A 19,997-nucleotide genomic window follows, 5' to 3' on the forward strand; every position below is an offset into this window, starting at 1 on the left:
CCCCGCCCCCCGCCCGTAGGTGGAAAGCAGCCTGGGGAGAGCCTGCTGCTCACAGGGCATGCGGGGCACATTTTATGGGTGAGCACTTCCTGAGGTCGGCCCTGGCCCAAGAGCAGATGATGTCATCGTCAGGAGAGGACAGGGTGGCCTTGGCCCTTTGCTGCTCAGTCACAGAATACATGTGGGTGTGGCCCCTCGGTGCTACCTTGGACCAGCGAGGAGCCGGGTGCTGGAGGCCTGGCCAGGTTCCCAGCACAGCTCCGTGTTGTGCTGAGACAGTGCCCCAGGGGTCTTGACCTTTGCCCCTGGTCACAGAGGCCTCCTTACCAGGCAGAGGGCTCAGGACACAGGGCAGAGTAGGCATTCACGATGGCAGCTGCCAGCCTGAGGAGGGATGGTGGCAGACAGACACAGCGTGCACTGAGACATGCCCCTGCACCCCTGCCCTGTCCCCGTCTGTCCCCACCTGTGCCCTGCAGCACCCATGCGTGCACAGGGACATTGAATGGACCCTGAACAATGGGACGGGTGCTGGCGAGCTGCTGCACTGTCTGCTGGTGCCCGGTGGCACTCTGCCCCTTACTAAGTGTGCCCTGGATTTATAGACTGCCCAGTAATTACCTTCCCTTTTATGTGCTCTGGAAGAAATTCAAAAAGTAGACGTTAACCTAAAATTGCTTTCAGGAGCTTGGCCTGATGCGTCCCAAGCGTGCAGAGTATTTCCAAGGTTTCCAGCCCCATTTCCGGCGACCTTGAGTTAATGACCACGAGGAGACGACGGGGTCTGCCTGGGCCCCCGCAGGGATCACGCAGAGCTGCCCTTGGGGACCGGGCTTAGTCCTGGGCCAGCCGGGGCTGTCCCTGCGTGGGTATTGAGACTTCGAAGACTGACGTCCCAGCTCCTTGGCAGATCTCCTTATACCTGATTGCTGAGCCGACAGAGGCCAGTGAAAGCAGCCCTGGCCTTGAGCGTACACCCGGCGCCCGGATAAACCCTAACCCAGGAGCCCGCTCCCCCGGCCTCCTTCCCGCTTCCTTTCTAGAATATCCTACTCATTCACCATGACAGAGTTGCAGAAGCTTTAGAGCAAAGAGGAAAGCCCGTCCCCTGGGACATCGCCGCCCCGCATGGAGCTCCTTTGTATCTCTTCTCACCGTGTCTTCACTAACCCAGGCGCCCGATGGGCGTGCACTGCTCTGCAGGGCCCTTTATGTTGGTTGTGATGGGCGGCGTGTGAGAGCGGTGTTTGGCTTCACCCCTGTCATCACGAGGCACAGCAGTTGACATAATTTTTCTTAATTCCGCTCAGCCCCAGGTGGTGACACCGGGAGTCTATCTTTACTCCCGTGGGTACTGTCGAGTTGCGACGGTTTTGCACGTGTGTGGTAGCGAGCTGTGCCACCTTTTACGGCACCCTTGTACTTCGTGCAGGTTCTTGGTGGGACATTTTTAGACTCTAGCGCCTCAGTTATGCGGAGTCACTGTTGTCACCAACGCTCCTCTGGAAGCCTGGTGTGACCCGCAGGCTTCTGGGCGCTGAGCAGCCTCTGCAGACACCATGCGGTTTTTGCTCCCGGAGGTCACAGCCTGTCCACAGTACAGAGGAGCCCAGGAGACAGTTACCAGGGGCAGGGGGGTCAGCGGCAGGCAGAGCGTGCTGGGGGAGGGGCGCAGAAAGGGCTTTGGGCTGCGTAGCGGGAGGCAGCGAGTGGGTCTGCGGGGGCCTCGCGTTGGAGCAGCTGACGGGACGGTGAGCAGCCACCCTCCGCCTCGCTTCTCTAGTCCCCGGCACAGCCCTGGAGTCACAAGGCCGCTGTGTGACCCTGGCATTGCTCCGCTGTCCAGGCCAGCCCCCAGCTGTCCCCCCCGCACCGAGAGTCCCCAGCCGCATTATTTATACTGCAGAGGTCGGCCTCGTAGCATCTGCTCTGTGTCCTTCGGTGGCTGGGCCAAGAGCCTCTCGCAGAGGCGGCCGGCGCGGCCCCACTTCCTCGCAGGCCCACGGAGGCCGGCATTCGTCCCCTCGCTCTGTGATAACAGAGGAAGGCTCTTTGCCTCTGACTGAAGTCAAGTAGTGGGGCCAGCGGGCATGCGCCTGCCAGGCTGTAGGTGCCCTGCTGTCATCTCAGGCGGGAGGCCGGGTGGAGGGGCGCACTCGCATCAGGGCTTTGGGAAGGGGCCACCACTCTCCTGGTCCCCTGGTCGCACTCTCCCGTCGCTACCTTTGTCAGAGGGCAAACAGGACGGTGAGTTTGGCACAGACTGCGGGGTATGCGTGTGTGGTTCTGGGAGCCCTCGGGGTCAGCACCACGTCTCTTTGGGGACAGTTTCTCCTCCTCAAAGATCAGGCCTCGCAGTAGCCCCGGGTGGCAGTCCCTACGCTTTTTTGCCGCTGTGAAGGGTTTCCGACTCCGTGACCCCTGGGTCCTGCAGGTCTCAGCTGCTGGGGCTCCTGTGCCTGTGTCTCCAGCCCCAGGAGGAGGGGCCCATGCACCGTGGGTTGTGGGTTGCAGGACACTCCATGTAACACGGAAGAGTGTGGCGTCCCCAGGGCCTCCTGTCTGTGGCCTGCAGGGGTGACTGTGGGTTTACTCTGATCTCCTTGAAGGAGAGTTCAAGATAAGGTTGGTGGTTTTCCTCAGAATGATTTTCAGATCTGAGTTTCTTCCTTTCGGCTGATGAGTGTGGCCCAATGCACAGGACCTGTCTGGTCCCATTTCGAGCCCCCTCCCCGCCAGGCATGGCGTGGCCCCAGGAGCAGCCCGCCTGAGTGGCGTGGGGCGGGTAACCTGCATAGTGATAGAACCCCCCTTCCAGAGGCGTCTGTCTGCTCGTCAGTTAACAAAGCAAGCAGCTCCACACAAAGAAATATCTAAATATGCATTAAGTCCAGATTATTAAAAAGTATTACAAGGTTTTATTTCTTGCGTATTCAAAACTGGGAATACATATGCAAATGCAATTTAATCACCCTGTTCTAACCTTTCAGCATTCAGCTGCTGAGTGGTTTGGTGGCAGTCTTCCTTCTGGGGCTGGAGGGACACTGGAGACGCAGACCCCCCCTTCCCCCAGGACCTCGGGGCCAGGCTTTGTTCCTCCACTGAGACGAGTTTCCAATTGTTGAACGTGTCTGCCTGCGCCTCTCCCAGGCTGCCATCTGTCAGAGGCGCGTGGTAGCAGGAATGCCGGCGGCTGCCTTCCCCAGACCTGGGCTCAGGTCCCGACCCCTCCGGCTGTTGCTGAGTGCCCTGGGCGTCTGTGGCCCTGTCTGAGCTGCGGGTCCTCGGTGTGGGACGGGCGGTGGTGCCCAGCGCCGTGTGACTTGTGAGCCTCGCGTGTCTTCCTCAGGAGGAGGCGTGGGCCAGAGGCGCCTCACAGCCGCCCTGCCTAGGTGTGTGGCCTTGGTCGATGGATTTATCCTCTCTGGTCCTCAGACGCCCCGACTCCAAGAGAGCACTCATCACGGCGCCTCCATCGCAGGCTGGCAAGGGTCCCTCAGTGTTTCTCACACTGGGGCTTGTATTCTGTCCCCTGATATATGGCGAGTCTGCCTCGAGAGCCTTCCACATGCTGCACCTGGAACCTGCTCTCGGCCGGGCGGGAATGGGGACTCGTGCAGTGTCCCTGCCTCTGCCCCTGAGAGGTTGGCCTGCACTGGGCTGATAAGCCTCCGAAATGCTCCTGGAAAGCTTGGGGACATGTAGCCCGGGCCCAACCAGGTCCCCAGAGCCCTGGGAGTGAAGGTGAGACCTTATCTGACAGATGGAGAGAGGCCAGCCTGCAGGGATACTGGGCCTATGTGACAAGTGTCCTTGGGAACCCTAGAAATACAGGGAAGAACGGTCTCAGGGAAAAGCCTGGGTGCCCTTGTGGTCAACCCTGAGGAGGCAGAGGGCGGGCCCGGCTGTTACCTGTGTGATGTGCTTGTTTCCTAGGGCTCAGGGACCAAGTGCCATAAACGGGCGGGAGGGGGGGGGTGGCAGGGGGCTTGAAACTGCTCTCACAGTCCTGGAGGCCAGAGATCTGCCATCGCAGTGTCAGCAGGGCTGGTTCCTGCTGGAAGCCGAGGGAAAATCTGTCCCCTGCCTGTCTCCTAGCTCCCGGCGTCACCGCAGTCCCTGGTGGCCCTTGACTCGTAGACACAGCCCTCTAGTTCCTGCCTCTGCTGTCAGATAGCATTCCGCCTTTACGTCTGTCAAGACCCTGCTTCCCGCCAAGGTCACGTCCACAGTCCCCTGGGTTAGGGCTGGAGGTCCGTGGGTGGGAGCATGTGGGCTGCACTTGACCAGGGCACCTGGGCTCTCATTAGCATCAGCCTGGCGCTGCTCTCCTGGTCGGCATGATGAGCGGGCTGGCGCTGCCGCTCGGTTCCCAGGCAGCTGTGCGGGATGGTTCTGTTGGTCCAAGCGGGCAGCTGTGCCCGCGGAGGCCACGTGTGCTTCAGGAAACATGGGGTCGGGGCCATTGCTGTCCCTGCTGAATGTCTGCACAGATTGAGCTGTTTGGCTCAATATGGTTAATGTCAGGGAGGATTAAATGGTTCCATCTGATCCACTTCACCTGGTGGCATTTTATTTTAAGTACAGAAATGGCAGTACGTTTTCAGGGGAAAAAAAAATCCTTTTCTCATAGCTGTGAATGCACCATCATTTATAAACCACTGCGGCTTGGGGGGCAGCCTGGGCCTGATCCTGCCCCGCGGTCGGGCAGAGCTGGGCCCCCTTGGCACCGTCACTGTCACTGTCCCCAGAACATGGAATCCTGGGAGCATCTGGGTGTTCACACACTCAGAGAAGCAGTTACTGCAGGGCCTTTTGTCTTCCGATGTAGTCAGGGTCTCTGGTGCGTTAAGGTGTCAAGAATCAGCTCTTTCTAATTAAATTTCACAAAGAATAAATGTTAACTCTAAAAGTGTCTTTAATTTCTTCTCTGCAGCTGACAATGTCTTTTGAGAAATGTACTGTACACTTTAATCTCCGTCATTATGAAGAAGCGATTTCTGGAGGATGTATCCATGTTTTCTTAAATGAGAGGAATCGCGATTATAAAGTGAGGTTATTTTCGAGTCTGTTTTTGGCTCTTCACGAGCATTAGTGAAAAGTTAAAGCATTCCAGCTCCATCTTCTGAGCTGTGTCTGCACAGCTGTGGTTTCTGCCCAGGTGAGGGCCTTCTCCATACAGCAGTTGAGCCCAGACCTCCACAGGGGCTTCTGTCCCCGGGCGGGGCTCTCCTGGACCTCCGCGGGGCGGGGGGATGAGTGCTGTTAAGATTCCTTGTACGGCTGTGGTTCTCCGTGGGGATGGTGGAAGGGCTGACCTGAGTGGGTGGCTGGGGGAGACCCGAGGGATCGTATCCTCAGGTTTTCCCTCTAGTTTTCTATACTTAGGAGCTGAGAGGTTATAGGTCCTTTAGTCTCAAGCTTTTCCAGATCTCTAGCTCCAGATGAGCAAACGGAAGGTGGGGAAGTGCCCACACTGCTGTGCCTGGAGCCCACCCTGCATGGAACCCAAGCCTTCTGTTACCAGTCTCGTCCCCTGTTTCCTGGTGCCAGGAAGCAGCTATGTGTCTTTGTTTTGTCCTCAGCAAACGTCTTCATGTCCTTAGTTAGGAGACTGTTGGAGTCCTAGTCACTTTCTGAATCCGTGCAGACATCCTTGGCCAGCCCGCTTGTCCGGCTGTGCTGTGTGGGGTGGTGGGTAGAGGGATTCTGGGGAGATGACCCCATTTTGGACCCAGAGTTGGAGGACACTGGATGCATCTCGGGGACCATGCCCCGTGGACAGCTGGACACAGGGATTTGGAAATGGGGGCCGCTTCCCCGCGAGGTGTGGCACAGGCAAAGGGGGCTTTGAGCAAACCGATGGAACGGGATGTACTGAGGACAGTCAGGGAAGGTGGTGCACTCCATCAGAAAAGTCTGGCGTTGTGACCCGCCACCGCTTCGGGAATTAAATAAGCCAGGGCACACATGCAAAGCACAGGCCGCTTCTCAAGGGATTGGTGGTGGTTGAAAAGAGAGGACACCCAAAATGCATGAAAACAACCGCAAGGCCTCTCGCTGTCAGTGCAGGAAAGTGTGATGCCGCTGAAACCCCGAGTGGGCGGGCAGCAGAGGGGACTGATGCTCCCTGCGTGCAGTTTCTTGGGGTGCTGGGACATGCAGGGACACCTTAGGAGCTCATGCAGGGGACAGGCCAAGTCAGGGAGGCTGACCTGCTGCTCCCCCAAAGCTCAAACGTGTATGGTGCAGCTCAGCAGGAGGGAAGCGCACCAGGGAGGCCCCATCTCTCTGGTGTGTTCCTTTGGGGAGGGACTGGTCCCGCCGTGCCTGGCTGCAGAGGGAGGCTGAGGAGTGTGGGCCGGCCCTGCGCCTGGCTGCTGGGCGTTGCCATGGAAGGGGAGAGCACATATATTGTGGCAGAGTGAGAAGCGTCCTCATCACAGCACCTACAGATTGGCACACAGACTCTCAGAGGGCTGGGCTCTCCTGGGCAGCTGCTTCTCTGCCATGGACAGGGGTCCCCTCGGGTGGGGAGGAAACCCCAGGTCCCTGGACAGCGCTTGACCTCAGAATGCCTGTTGTCGCCCCGCCGTTTCTTCATCTGGGTGTTTCGCCCGGGCTGAATGCTTGTATCTGGGTAGGAATTGCAAGGCCTTGTGTGGACTTTCTGAGTTGGGGCAGCACTGGGACTGAAAAGCAGCGGTCCCTGCAGGCCGCTCGTGGACCTGCGTGGCCTTGCCGTACCCGTCCTGTTAAGGGCTCATCCTCACCACTCCTGTCTCTTTCCAGACGCTGGAGGCAGAAGAAAGCCCTAGTAGCGCGCGGATTCTAGTGCTTTGATTTGAGGGAGAAGTCCTGCCTCCCCGTTTGCTCACCCAGAAATGACGAGGGGGAGAGGACGTGCAGAGTCGGGACTAGCACAAAGGACGGCGGGTCTCTCTGCCCCTCTGACCGGCTTCCCTGTGTGAGCTCAGGGGACTCTGAGCCAGGGGCCAGGAGCACCTGACGCGGGGCCTCAGAGTGGCCCCTCAGCAGCGTGGGCCCAGCTTCCACTGGAGCCCGGGGTGAAGGGGAGGTTTGCGTGCATCTTCAGGGGTCAGGCCAGAGCCTGCAGAGGTGCTGGGGCGGAGCCAGAGCCCCGGGAGGGACCCCAGCCCGGTGTTCAGGAACTTGGGAGAAACAGTTAAGACCACACACGCCCAACCGAGCTTTGCTCAGCGTTTGTCTGACAGGGTGGCCCTCATAACGCCCCTGGGTCTGCCCACGCACACGGAGGGGTGGCTGCCAGCCTCACCTTTCTGGCGCACATTTGTCCACCTGTCTGTCCGGCTGCCCATTTATGTGTGATGCTCTGAGCACCCGTTTGCGTGTTTGGACCAGACTTACTGCTCCAGGCTGGACATTGAAAGACAAAGAGAACTGTGTCCTGTTGAGTGAGCGACAGAGAGTAGGCACTCCTTGAGTAGTCGGTAAAATGTGTTGGGGGGACAGCCAGGGGTGTGTGTGGGGGGTGGGCGTCACTGTCCAGGACACAGACAGGCTCTCGTGTCCTGGCTTGTTTTCTCGGGAGGCCAGCAGTGGGGGACTTGCTGGGCAGAAGTCTGGGTGCCAGGCTGCCCATTCGCAGGACACCTGCTGTGTGGCTTCGCTGCTCTTGGACTAGGCTGGCGTCGGGCTAGGCAGACCCTCCGCGTGGCCCATGATTGGGGAGAGGACCCGGCACCCCAGTGCCCTTCGTCCCCCACTGTCAGCATCACTAGGGTAGAGCAGCTGTCCCTACGCAGCAGTCAGGAGGCCAGCTCACCCGGAGTGGGGGTGGGGGTGGGGGTTTCTCCCTCTGACGCCTGTACACAGCTGAGCGGGACGGCAGCCGGGAAGTGAGGGGCCTGGGCGGTGCTGCGCCCTGCCGTCCGGAGTGTTCACCATTCAGGGAGTCCTTCCTGGTTGGTGCTTAAATGCCTGTCATGTCCCTCAAACCCTGGGGCCAGGAGCTCCAGTGTCTGCTCTATTCACGGGTCGTGTCGCAGTAAAATGTGATAATTGATGAATATCTGTGGAAATGGATATGATTGTGTCGTCTTTAATGAGCTAACAATTTCATGCCGAAATCTCAGCAGTGCTATTGTTTAGAATAAAAGGAGACATGCAAATGAGGCCAGGGCTCAGATTGTGGCAGGAACAATGCTGGCAGCCTCTTCATTGGACCCATTAATTAATTCTCCATCAGCCGGTTTCCCTGGGAATGAACTGGAAAAATAATTAAAATGATACATGAGGTAAGGAGTTTAGAAATTCAAAAGGTGAAGGCAAGAATTAGTTTAATACATAATTAGACATATTATTTGTGACTACGTTTTTTTAAACGTGGTTCACTGAGGCATTGGGATCCTATTTTTAGTCTCGAGTAGCTAATAAATACCATTTGGGGCTGTTTTTCAACTCATAAAGGCTCATAAATTTTTTTAATGATATTAAGTGGCTAATTATATTGTACATTGTTAAAATAACTCTTCCTGCAAAACCTAATAATACAACAAAAGTTGCAAAAGCAAGTTTTTAAAGGAGTTAATTTGACTAAATTACCGAGTGAAATTCTGGGAGTTTGCACCCAATTGAAAGAGTTCCAGCAGAGACTCTACAGGTTGACATTATTTTTGTTGCCAGTTTGATTCAGAAGATGACCCTCGACACCAACCTCCTGTTGATATGCGGCCCCCCAGGCTGAGGCTGCGCTCTTGGCTCTCTGAGCAGGTGCACCTGGCCGCCCCTTTCCACGCTGCTGCCCCGTGGCTGTGCCGTACCTGTCAGGCTCCTTCCGTAGCTGAGAATCAGCCTTCGCCTGGCACAACCGCGTTTGAATCCCGCGGCCCAAACTCTGGTGAACGTCGTCCTCCTGCGTGAGAGCCCAGCCTTTGGAGGAAGCCCAGTCGCCCCAACTGTCCCAGAGCTGGTTGGTCACTTAAGTTTCCTGTGACTCCCCATTATTTAGAATTATACACTGAAGACGGCCCAGCAGTTCCATTTTGGGGAGTCTTGGGGTATAAATATTTCTTGAGGTTATTGGTTTTAAATTTGAGCTCCATACTTAGGGGTATTTTTCTTTTTTTATGGGTACCTTAAAACTCATTTTAGAAATGAGTTTTGGAGAAAAGGATAAGCACCATAATAACAATAATGAAAACCCCACTTAATGAAGAACCCACACTGCCAGTTACTGTCATAAACACCTAGTACACGTCAGATCGTGTGGCTGTCACCACTCCAGGGGCAGGCCCTGTCTCTAGCTGGCGCCCTGAGGCTCGGTGAAGGGACGAAGGGACATTCACAGTCAGGAAGCTGGGGACATGGGCCGGTGCTCAGAGCCCTGGTTTCCCCACTGGGTCCTGCTGAGGGCACACGTCGATGTCCCTGTCGGTCCTTAGTTGCTTTTTGGCGGCAGCACAGCCCCCCACCCCCACACCTGATGCATTCTGGGTCTTCCCCAGGCCTGCCCTGCTGGGGTGTCGGCTGCACCCACTTCTAGTCTTTGCTTTTATAGCCTGCATTGAAATGGGGAACGCTTAGCTCAGGGTCAGAGGGCACGGCTCCACCCCAGTCCTTCGCATCCTCTCCTGAATGGAGCTCTGCCCCTCAGGCATCCCGGAAACCCCTGCTCCTGCTCCAGGGCTGTGGGTTCTGGAAGTTCTGGGAAAGGAAAAGGAGCCGAAGCCCCAACAGGTAAACGATGTCACTTCCTCGTGGGAATTTCTGAGCCCGGGAGCCATTATGATGCAGACACCTATCCTTCTGTTCTGAGGGGAGGAGGCCTTGTCACTGCGCGCGTCCTGCGGGCCACCCTCCCTGAGACCGCTGCCTTGGATTGCAAGTGACGCACTGGGCTTAGTGCTGGGAGCAGCCCTGTATTCCCTTGGGCCTTCAGAGTATTATTGTCTAAAATGTACCTGTCAGCATGGGTCCAGGGGGCAGGTTTTCTCCATCAGCCCTCTGAGCGTGTGCACAAACGTGTTTACAGGGAGGGCCCACCGAGGCAGAGGGATGTTGGGGTGCCCACTGAGCTTCGCTGGGAATTAGCAGGTGTGAAGAGAGGCTGCCCCCTGGGGCAGGGGACGGAGGCTGCCCGGCCGCACGGCCGCCCCAGAGTGGCGGGACCCCAGCTGAAGCCCAGGCCTCTGCCTCCGTCACTGCTCGCCAGTGCGAGGCAAGTGTGTGACTCTGAAAAGAAGCTCACAGGACTTTCATGACAGTGTTCGTGGCTTTCAGCAGCGCATCACCTGGTCCCACATTTGGCTGGAGGTGACATACTGAGTCACATCAGCAGAGTGGCCTTTCCACCGTGTTTCAGATGGGGGGCCCCATTTCTCTGCACCTGCAGCATGTCGCTGAACCCCGTGAGCATTCCGGCTGCAAGCGCTAGGCCAGGGAGTCCTCCTGGGTAGGGACCCCCTGACCTGGCCCTGGGCCCCGCACTGGGCAGGGCCTGGCAGGCTGGCATCTGCCAAGGGCTGCACGGTAGAGGGCACGTGCCTGGCAGCTCAGTCTGAATTACCTGGTGTCCTATGGGAGCACTCAGGAACACCTGCCACACCTTGTTTGGGAGGCGCAGTGTGGCCCTGTCCTCCGGCCATCGCAGATGTGCCTCCTGACCATACATGTCGTGGTCTGCCCTACAAGCTGGGGGCCAGTGGGGAGCCTCACGCCAGTTGCAGACCCACCCTCCCACTCCAACATGAAGGGCGGATGGCTCCTAGCCAGGAGGAGAGCTTTCTGGTCCTGGGATCAGATTTGAATGTAAAATGAAAGTTCTGCATTTATTAAAGTCTTTCTTTTGGGACTGGAATAGGCAATAGATTTTCTATCCCTCTCAATTCTCTCTTAAAATTTAATGCTGCCATAAAAATGATGGATAACAAATTATTCCAGGAAAAATGATACTGAAAGACTCTTCTAACTGTTGAAGCAGAAGCATAGACTGGGCGAAAAAATACACGTGACCCCGAAAACTCACAAGGAAATAGGGAGTGTGTGCTCTGGAAACCACAGTCTCATCTGTTCTCCCAGGCTGTAGGAAACAGCAATTTTATTCAACATATTGAAGTGCCAGTCTGTTCTGTGCTGCCAGCACTCTCATTAGTGTAAGGACATCGTGCCTGTCTGGAATTCACTGCAGCCTTCCTTACTTAGGACACTGCAGAATCCCTTCAAAGAAGCCGAGAGACCTACCCCCAGAATTGATGTCGGAAGGGCCCCATGTGACAGCGACACAGGCATCCGCTCGGTGCATCTTCCCACGGAGTTGCACCCACATTGTTCTGAGCCGTGTGAGGCTGTGGTCAGAGCCGCAGGTGGCAGGCCTGGCACTGCCCCAGCTGGACCCTGGCAGGAAGGACACCTGACAGCCAGACCCCAGGCTGGCAAGAGGGAGGAAAGATGTGTGGAGATGAGACACGGCCCTCGTCCCACAGCGGCCCGAGGCCAGGCGGTGCGGGCCACGCGCCCCAGTTCCTGGGAGGTCGTGGGGCTGAGCCCATGGTAGGGCTGTAAGAAACAGCGACTGAAGAGAAACGGGTTCCGAGCTGACATCCTGACTTGTTTTCACTCCAGAGCAGCAGAGGCGGTGGTGCTGGTGACACCGACGCCCTGGCTCCTCGTCCCTCCAGTGACCCAGGCCAGGCTGGGCTCCTGGGGAGCTGATGCAGCAGCTCAGTGAGGCGGCCCAGACGGGCCCGTGGGGCCTCGTTTGTTTTCCTGTGATGTGTGTGGCCGCCTCTATTAGGAGAACTGAGGAGAAGGGACTGGCAGTGTCGGCGGCTTCTGGTTGGAAATGTCTCCATGACAACTCAGGAGGTGCTGGAAGCAGGCACCTTGTTAATTCTGAGTCTTAACCCTTCCCAGGCGACTTGGACACCTTTCCTCTGGAGAGAGGTAGGATCGTCTCTCATTGTTCCTAAGCTACGTCCACTCGAGTGAATAGTCTCCTTTTTTGTATACGTTTAGAAAAACAGATGCACACAATCTGTCTAATACCCATTCTTTACACATTTAATGGGATCTTCTTACAATGCCCTGTGAGACACCACTTCTTGGAAGAGGCAGGACCCTGTAAATGGTGCTGCCTCAGTCCTGTTGTCCTGTGGGTCCCCCATGCCACCAGACAGCTGTCCCACTACCTTCCTGCCTAATGGCCTTCACAGGCACCTCCGCTGCCAGTCAGGTAAAGCCCGGAGGCCTCTGGCTGGCTGTCAGGATCTTTACCACCCAGCCCCATGCTGCGCCTTTGGCCTCTGCGGGCATCTGCCCCCTAGGCCCAGGCCAGCGGGTGGGAGCACAGGGGCCAGGGACACGTGCCGCCCTAGGGCTCACAGCCTGCTGGAGAAACCAGACTGAACCGAGCCTACAGTCCAGAGCCCCAGCGCTAACCCAGGAGTTCGGGGGACTCGGGTCCCCATGTCACTTCCTGTGCAGGCGGGGCGGCCTCCTGGCATGCTAAGCCAGTAATGCTGATGGGCTTCCAGAAGCAGACTTGTAAGTGCAGGAGAGCAGAGCGGTCACCAGGCCCACGTGAAAATGGGGGGGAGGGGTGGCGGCAGCGTTGGGTTTCAACACACACGGGGGACAAGTGCGACCCGTTGCCCCTCAGAGGGGGATGCGGGCTGGGCTCTGACGTGAGGCCAGGGCACTGAAAGGCCGCACCCTTGGGCACAGGGTGAACAGAAGGAGAAACCCACCTGGTAGCCTGGGCGACAGCTGGATGGACCTCTGTCTCAGCCTGGGCTCTCAGGTGGGGCTGGGGGCGGGGCGTTCTTCCTCTTAACCTCCCACCCAGAGCCACGTTTAGCTTTCCAGTGGACGAGAAATGCACCATCTGGGGAGCTACGAATTAAGCAGTGAACATAAAAAGATGTTAAAGGCTGCCGACGGCACTGCACCTAGCACAGTTATAACTGCAGATTTTAATTCTTCTGTCCCAGTGATTGATAAAATGAATAGACCAAATCCCAGCATAGAGGAGATGTAACATGATTGCAGCCTGCCCGTCTCCCCGACAGTCGGGCAACGAGAGGTGCCCAGCGGCATCTGTCATGTGCGCAGCCACCAGCAGCCTAGGTGGTTCATTTCCTGGGCCGTGAAACAAGCCTGGAAATTTAAAAGGGTGGAAATCAGGCAGAGTGTTTTTATCTAATTGTAACAGAATGAAGTTAGAAATCAATAAGAATGTGTTTAGACAAGTTTTGAAAACCTCCAAGGTTTTGAAAATGAAGCAGCACACCTCTCAAGAACCTTTGAGTCAGAGGAATCAAAGGGAAATCAGATAACACTTTGAACTGAATGAATAATAAAAAGTAACCTATCTGAATTTGTGGGATGCAGCTAAAGCAGTGCTTGGAGAACTGACATATTCCTGTAAAGGCATATATCAGAAAAGAAGAAAGATTTAAAATCAATAACTTTACTTTCCACCTTCAGAAGCTAGAAAAATAAGAGGAAAATGAATCCCCAAGGAAGCAGAAGAAAGGAAATAAAAAATGATTAGGGCAAAAATCAATGAGACAGAAAATGATCAATGAAATAGAAAACGGGCAAACAAGTAGATAAAATGGATAGATTTCTTGAAGGATACAAAAAAAAAAAGATCAAACTTTGCACATGAAGACATAAGAAGCCGGTAAAAGCCCTGTGTCCATCAAGTAAATGGCACTTGTAATTAAGAACCTTCCTACAGAGACACCTGGGAAGCCCAGATGACTTTACAGGTGAAATCGCTCACGTTTAAGGAAGAAGTGACACCAATCTTAAACAGATTCTTTCAGAGCGTCGAGGATGCTTCTCAGCAATTTTTATCAGTCAGCATAATTGAGATACCAGAATGAGACAAGGACATTGTAAGAAAAAAAAAAAGATAAACCAATATATCGCATTAATAAAGATGTAAAGTCCTTGAGAAAGCATTCGCAAATCGAGTGAAGTAATACATAAAAATGACAGTACGTCGTGACTGAGTGGGGTTTATCCCAAGCATGCAAGGTTGGTTTGACATTCATTACATAATTGATCACGTTAACAGAAGAGAGAAAACTATATGATTGTGTCAAAAGATGTAGACAGAACTCAAAAGCCACTCATGAAAGGAACTCCCCAGTAAACCAGAAACAGAAGGACGCGTCCTCAGTGATAAAGTGCATCTGCAGGAGCCTACAGCAGACGCCACACTGAACGGTGGAGCTACCACGCGCCGTCCCCCTAGGGGGAGGGCAAGACTATTTCTAGTCAGTGCTGCACTTGCAGGCCTAGCCAGGGCAATTGGGAGTGAAAATGAGGCAAAGGGTGTAATGACTGGGAAGGGAAAGCTAAACATCTTTTTTGGATTGCGTATGTAGACAACCATAAAGAGTCTATTAAAATAATAATATAATAATGCTGGAATCAAGATCAATATGCAAAAATCAGTTATATTTCTCTATATTAGCAGTGACCAATTAAAACATTAAATTTAGAGACCAGTGCCATTTTATAATACATGAAATCCATAGAAGTACTATGGATAAATTTAATTAATCCATAGGCTTTTACACCAAAAATGGCAAAACATTGCTGAGAGAAGTTGAAGAAATAGATGGTGAGATATACCATGTTCATGAATCAAAAGACTTAATATTAAAATATTAATTCTCCCCAAATTGATCTTGAGAGTCAGTGCATTTCCTATCAAATTCCTACCAAACTTTTTTGTAGAAACTAACAAATTTATTTTAAAATGTATATGGAAATGCAAAGGGCCTAGGATAGCAAAATTTACCAAGTGTTGTAAATGAAGAACTAAGTTGGAGAACTCAATCTCTTGACTTTGAGGCGGACTGTAAAGCTACAGTAACCAAAACAGTATGGTGCTGGCGTGAGGGCAGATGATAGAATAACGGGACCAGGAGAGTCCAGAATAACAGACTCACTGGGAAGAAACACTTCTCATGCACACAGCTGGCGAAGGACTCGTGTCCAGGATATAGAAACAGCCCTGTAACTTGGTATCACACAGGTGGCCCAATGAAAAAGTGGACACATGCCTCAGACAGACATTTCACAGCGGAAGATGTTGTGAATAAACCAGTAAATGTCTGAAAAGGCATTCAGCATCATTAATCGTCAGGGAGGTGCTGACTACACCACGGTCAGCTACCACCACACACCCACCAGAGCGGCTAAAATGAAAGGATCTGACACCACTGCCTGTTGGGGGTGTGAAGTCTTCCGCACAAGTGGCGAGAATGTTAAACGGTGCCACCGCCACCTGGAGAACTGGCAGCTGCTTATAAAACTAACCGTGCGTGTGCCCTCTGACCAGCAGAGCCATCCCTGGGTATTTATACAGGAGAAACGATCATGTATGTCCCCCAAACGACAACAACAAAAATGCGACAAGGGTGACCACGGCAGCCTTGTCCTGCTAGTCCAAACTGGATGAGCAAATTCATACGGTGGGGTACTGGCCAGCGACCATGTGGGTGAGTCTCAGACACGTGTGTCAACCACGAGAGTACACACTGCATGAGCTCAACATCTGTGACGTTCAGGAACTGACACAATTAACCAGGAGGACAGCAAGCACAGCCAGTCTCCTCTGCTTCTCTCTGGCCGTGCAGGGTCCCTGGGGAAGGACGCGCCTGTGCTGTTCGGGACGGTGATGTCGAACTCATCCAACAGTGTGCTTAGATGTCTGCATTTCACCCTGTGGAAATTACACATCCAAAAGTTAATTAAAAATCTAAAAATACCGGCTGGAAATACTCAGGATCCCCAAAACCCAAAAAAGAAAAAGCAAACACAGAGTGAAAACATGAACCCATCGTAAGTGAATCACTGAAGTCATATTTTTCAAACCTGTTGAACTTGAACTTTAAATTTCCAGACCTTACCAAGTCCTTGGAACAGAAGGAAAGGTCCACCCCAGGCGTGAGGCTCAGGGAGAGCAGTGACCCCAAAGGGCTGTGTCCTCAGTCAGCTGGTTAGCCCGGAGCCCTAGGCTGAGCTGTGTGGTGTGTTTACAGGGCGGGTTTGCGGACCTTCCGTTTAAGTGTGAAAGATAAAATATCACATCTAGGGGAGGACGGAGGATGTGGAGCAGTAAGAACTGTCATACCCTCTGGTGCGAGTCTCAAGCCACGTAAAATAGCCGTGGCTTTACCCGGGGAAGCTGAGGTCGCGTTCCCTTTGATCCAGGTGTTCCACCCCTGGGGTTACAGGTACTCAGCCGTGTTGTCCGCTAGCCACATGTGGCTATTGATGAATATTAGATTTCAAAGAATTAAAGCATTCCCTTCCCCAGTCGCACCAGCCACATGTCATGTCCTCAGGCACCGACTGGGTGAGCAGACGCACCGTCTCCGTCACTGCGGAGTTCTGCAGCAGGTGCTGCTTTAGACAGTGGTTCTCAAGGTGTGGCACTGGGCTGACAGCATCAGTACCACCGGGGACTTGGTGGAAATCCTTGGGCCCCATCCCAGCAGCCGTCGGATCAGAAACGCTGGGTCCTCTGGGTGATTGTGGAGCACACGAGTTTGAGAAGCACTGCTCTAGAGAGACGCTTAGAAAAGTGCACAAGCACCCCAGCAGGCCCGATTCCAATAGCAAGAACTGGAGAAGAAGCAAAATACCCATCATTAGTAGAAGATACACTGGAGTGTTGGCGAGGCGGTGAAAAATAGTAATTGTCTACAGCTACATGGGATAGCAGTGTATTACAGGAACATGATGGTGAACGGAAAAAAGGTCTTCATTCACACACCCCTTTGCTGCATTGACTTGAATTTCAGATCTGTAGGAAACAACTGTGATGCAAAGATAAAGAAAATCACGGAAATGATAAACACGTATTTGGGATAGTGTTTGCCTTCAGAGGGTTGGAAACTCAAGGAAAGGCTGGCTTTGGGGAAAGTTACCCAGCAAGAGGTCAGCTTTCTTCTTCCTAAACGATGGCTAGCAAGACTAAGAATTTTTGTTCTGTTGGCGTTCTTTTACATATATATATATATTTAGTTATGCAATTTAAACATAATAGAATATGATTGGTCATGAATGAAGTTTTTCCAAAAAGTAAAACAGAGCATCAAAAATGTTATTTTAAACACCCACAGAATAGATGAATATTTCATCTGTGTCATCTCAAAGGACGTTTGTCACGTTTTGCTTGGAGTTTCCATCTTAGTGTTTCTTCTTTTTGGGGTACAGAAGAATTAGAATAAAATGCTGGGCAGAGCTTTACTAGTTTAACTTGAGCAGAAGCAAAATAGTGATCATATTTAGATTAAAGACTAAAGAAATTGCATTAAGTTAATTAAAGACAGCGATTTTATTGCAGCTAAACAATGTTAAACATATGTGTCCTAAGTCACGGAGATAAGGAAACATAAAGCCACAATCTGATAGGAAGATGACAGTTGTAATGGAATTCTTTCTTATCAGTGTATAAGTTGTCAAATAGGAAAAATAATGGCCAAGGGTCTCAACAGTGAAATTTTTATGGTTGAATTAATGTTTATTCACCACAAATCCAGAGATGGGAGAATAGCTGGGCTTTGTTCATGAGAAATGCCACGGACACCCCCAGCCGTGCACACGGTTCATGTGCGTTCACCTCCTCGGCGAATATGCCACGTGAGCCAAGTGAACGTTGTATTTAAACAGTCAAATTGGGCTCGTTTGCCCCGATTGAGATTCCTCAGCTCTGCAGCGCCCACTGGGGCGCCCACGTGCGCCCGGCCTCAGCAGCATGTGAAGTGTGTAACCGCCTGTGAGGTGTCAGTCGGGCCCTGTAGCCAAGTGCTCTTCTGTGAGTCACACGAGGAGCCCAGGGCCCCCAAGGACCTGTCGTTGTTCCCTTTCCTGTAAGGAGAAATGTCGCCCCGAACTGGGGGAAGCATCCGTGGGACCTCTTTGTGTCACGTCTTACAACTGAACGTGAATCGAAGGAAAGGTTAGAAGAAACGCCGCAGTCCCTGGCGCTGCAGTCCAGCAGCGCACATGCCGTAATATTTGTGCGAGGGGTCAGATCACCCACCGCCCGCCACGGCAAGCCGTCGGCCGTGGGACTGTCCTGTCGGCCGATCAGAAAGGTGGGCCCGTAGCCGTGAGGTGAGAACAGAACCTCAGCAGGTCAAGAGCAGGACCCGGCCAGAGTCAGCACAGGGCTGTTGGGGCTCTCTAGCATTTACCTGTTGGCCCAGGAACCTTCCAGAAGGGACTCTGGAGAAAATACAAATGCTGTGTCCACAGGCCTCTTCGTGGTACCACTTTTTGTAACAGCAGCACAGACGTCCATCTGTATGGGGCTGGCTGAGTAAACTGTGACAAAGCCACAGGCTGGCATGCCGTGCAGGGCTCAGAAGGGACACGGTGCTGGTTACTGGGAAGGCGAGGTGCAGACAGCGTGTGGCGTGCCGTCGCTTACCCATGGACTAGCTGGTTGTGTGCGTGTGCACACACTCCTTTCCCTGAGCACACATTTGCTCATGTTACAAACAAAATGAACATGTCACTGAAATGATAGACTAGAACCCAGTGAAAGGGCCCGGTCTTTGTGGGGGATGGAGCATGGTGGGGGGCGGGAACGCAGCCGGACTTGACGAAACGCACCATGTTTCAGCTTTTCACTTTGCGATCACGGATTGCTTCCCATAATTACAAAACCAAACCAAACCTAAATAAAAAAGCTGTCCTGTCAAAGCAAGAACAAAATTAACATTTAAAATATGAGCCAAACTGCATATCAAGTTGGTGCCTTAATCCCACAGAGAAAAATTACTTCAAATAGACTTCCAAGCAATTTGAATGTACAGCCCTACCAGGATATACCTCAAGCACGAAAAGAATTGCAAAAATATTTTAAAACTCTGTACAGTAAACTCTGTTTAGTAATAGTAGTGCTGTCCTGAAACTATTATATACACACATACTGAAATACTTATATTACATATAAATACATATATTAGGGTAAAGCAAATAAGTAATTATGATAATATGGGAACTAAGGTTTTTAACATAAAAGAGAATCAAGCATAAAATCAAAGAAATAAAAACCTTAGAATCTTAAATATGAATTAAGACTCAGTATGAAGCTGTGATGTAGTTTTCTCTTAAAAGAAATGGAGTCATGTCTTGTAGCTGTCTCCCCTGAAACGGTTGGGCGGGTGATCAGGCCGGTGGGGACCTGCACCCTGCAGCCCCCACACCGCTCCCCGTTACAAGGAGCCTGACCCCAGGTCTGGGGCAGCAAGGCTTCCAGGTGAGTCTGCAGCGTGGAATCGTGACGCAAGGGGGCGCCTCGGAGACCCTTGGGGTCACACCAAACGCCCGTGTTAAAGGGGCTCCTGCTGGCTGGAGACGGGAACACTGCACGTCAGAAGGATTATGACGGTAGTGCATTGATGCGCGCCGAATGTGTTCAGGTCCATGAATTCAGAGTGATTTCTGAAGAAACCCCTCACTGATTGGCCTCCGAAGGTTGCTGGGGCATCAGCGGGTAAATAAAAGGACAGACTCAGGCAAGTTTTGTGCTTTTCTGTAATCAACTAATTTTTGAGGCAGACTTACTACTCCTTGCAGAAGAAATGCAGCTACAAATGCAGAGGGAATGATGGAACTGCACTGTCACCCTAATGGAATAACGGGCTAAGGCAGAACTGACCAGTGGCTTCCACGGCCTTTAGCCGTGGCTCGCAGGGGACGTGATGACGGACGGACCCTCTGGCAGCACCTGGACCGCTGAGCAGATATGGGGCCACAGAGGAGGGGACCATGGACACCGCGCCCTCCTGACGGGAAGTACGCGGGGCATGTTTCGCCACCACCTCTTTCAAAGACCCGTCATACCCGGCTCCGAGGGGGTCTCCAGGTTGAAGTGCGAGCTCACAGGACATACCGGGAGGGGACAGTGGTGTACCTGCCACGGGGACGGAGGCCAGGACATACCGGGAGGGGACAGTGGTGTACCTGCCACGGGGACG

At 53.1% G+C, this 19,997-nt stretch overlaps 1 protein-coding gene across 2 annotated transcripts in view; it reads left to right on the forward strand.

Moving 5' to 3' along the window:
* TBC1D22A (TBC1 domain family member 22A) overlaps positions 1-19,997 on the forward strand; it is a 285,991-nt gene that overhangs the window by 212,605 nt on the left and 53,389 nt on the right. The gene's annotated exons all lie outside the window — the stretch shown is intronic.

This window comes from Hipposideros armiger, unplaced genomic scaffold, assembly GCF_001890085.2.
Source record: "Hipposideros armiger isolate ML-2016 unplaced genomic scaffold, ASM189008v1 scaffold_164, whole genome shotgun sequence".
NCBI classification, from domain to species: domain Eukaryota; kingdom Metazoa; phylum Chordata; class Mammalia; order Chiroptera; family Hipposideridae; genus Hipposideros; species Hipposideros armiger.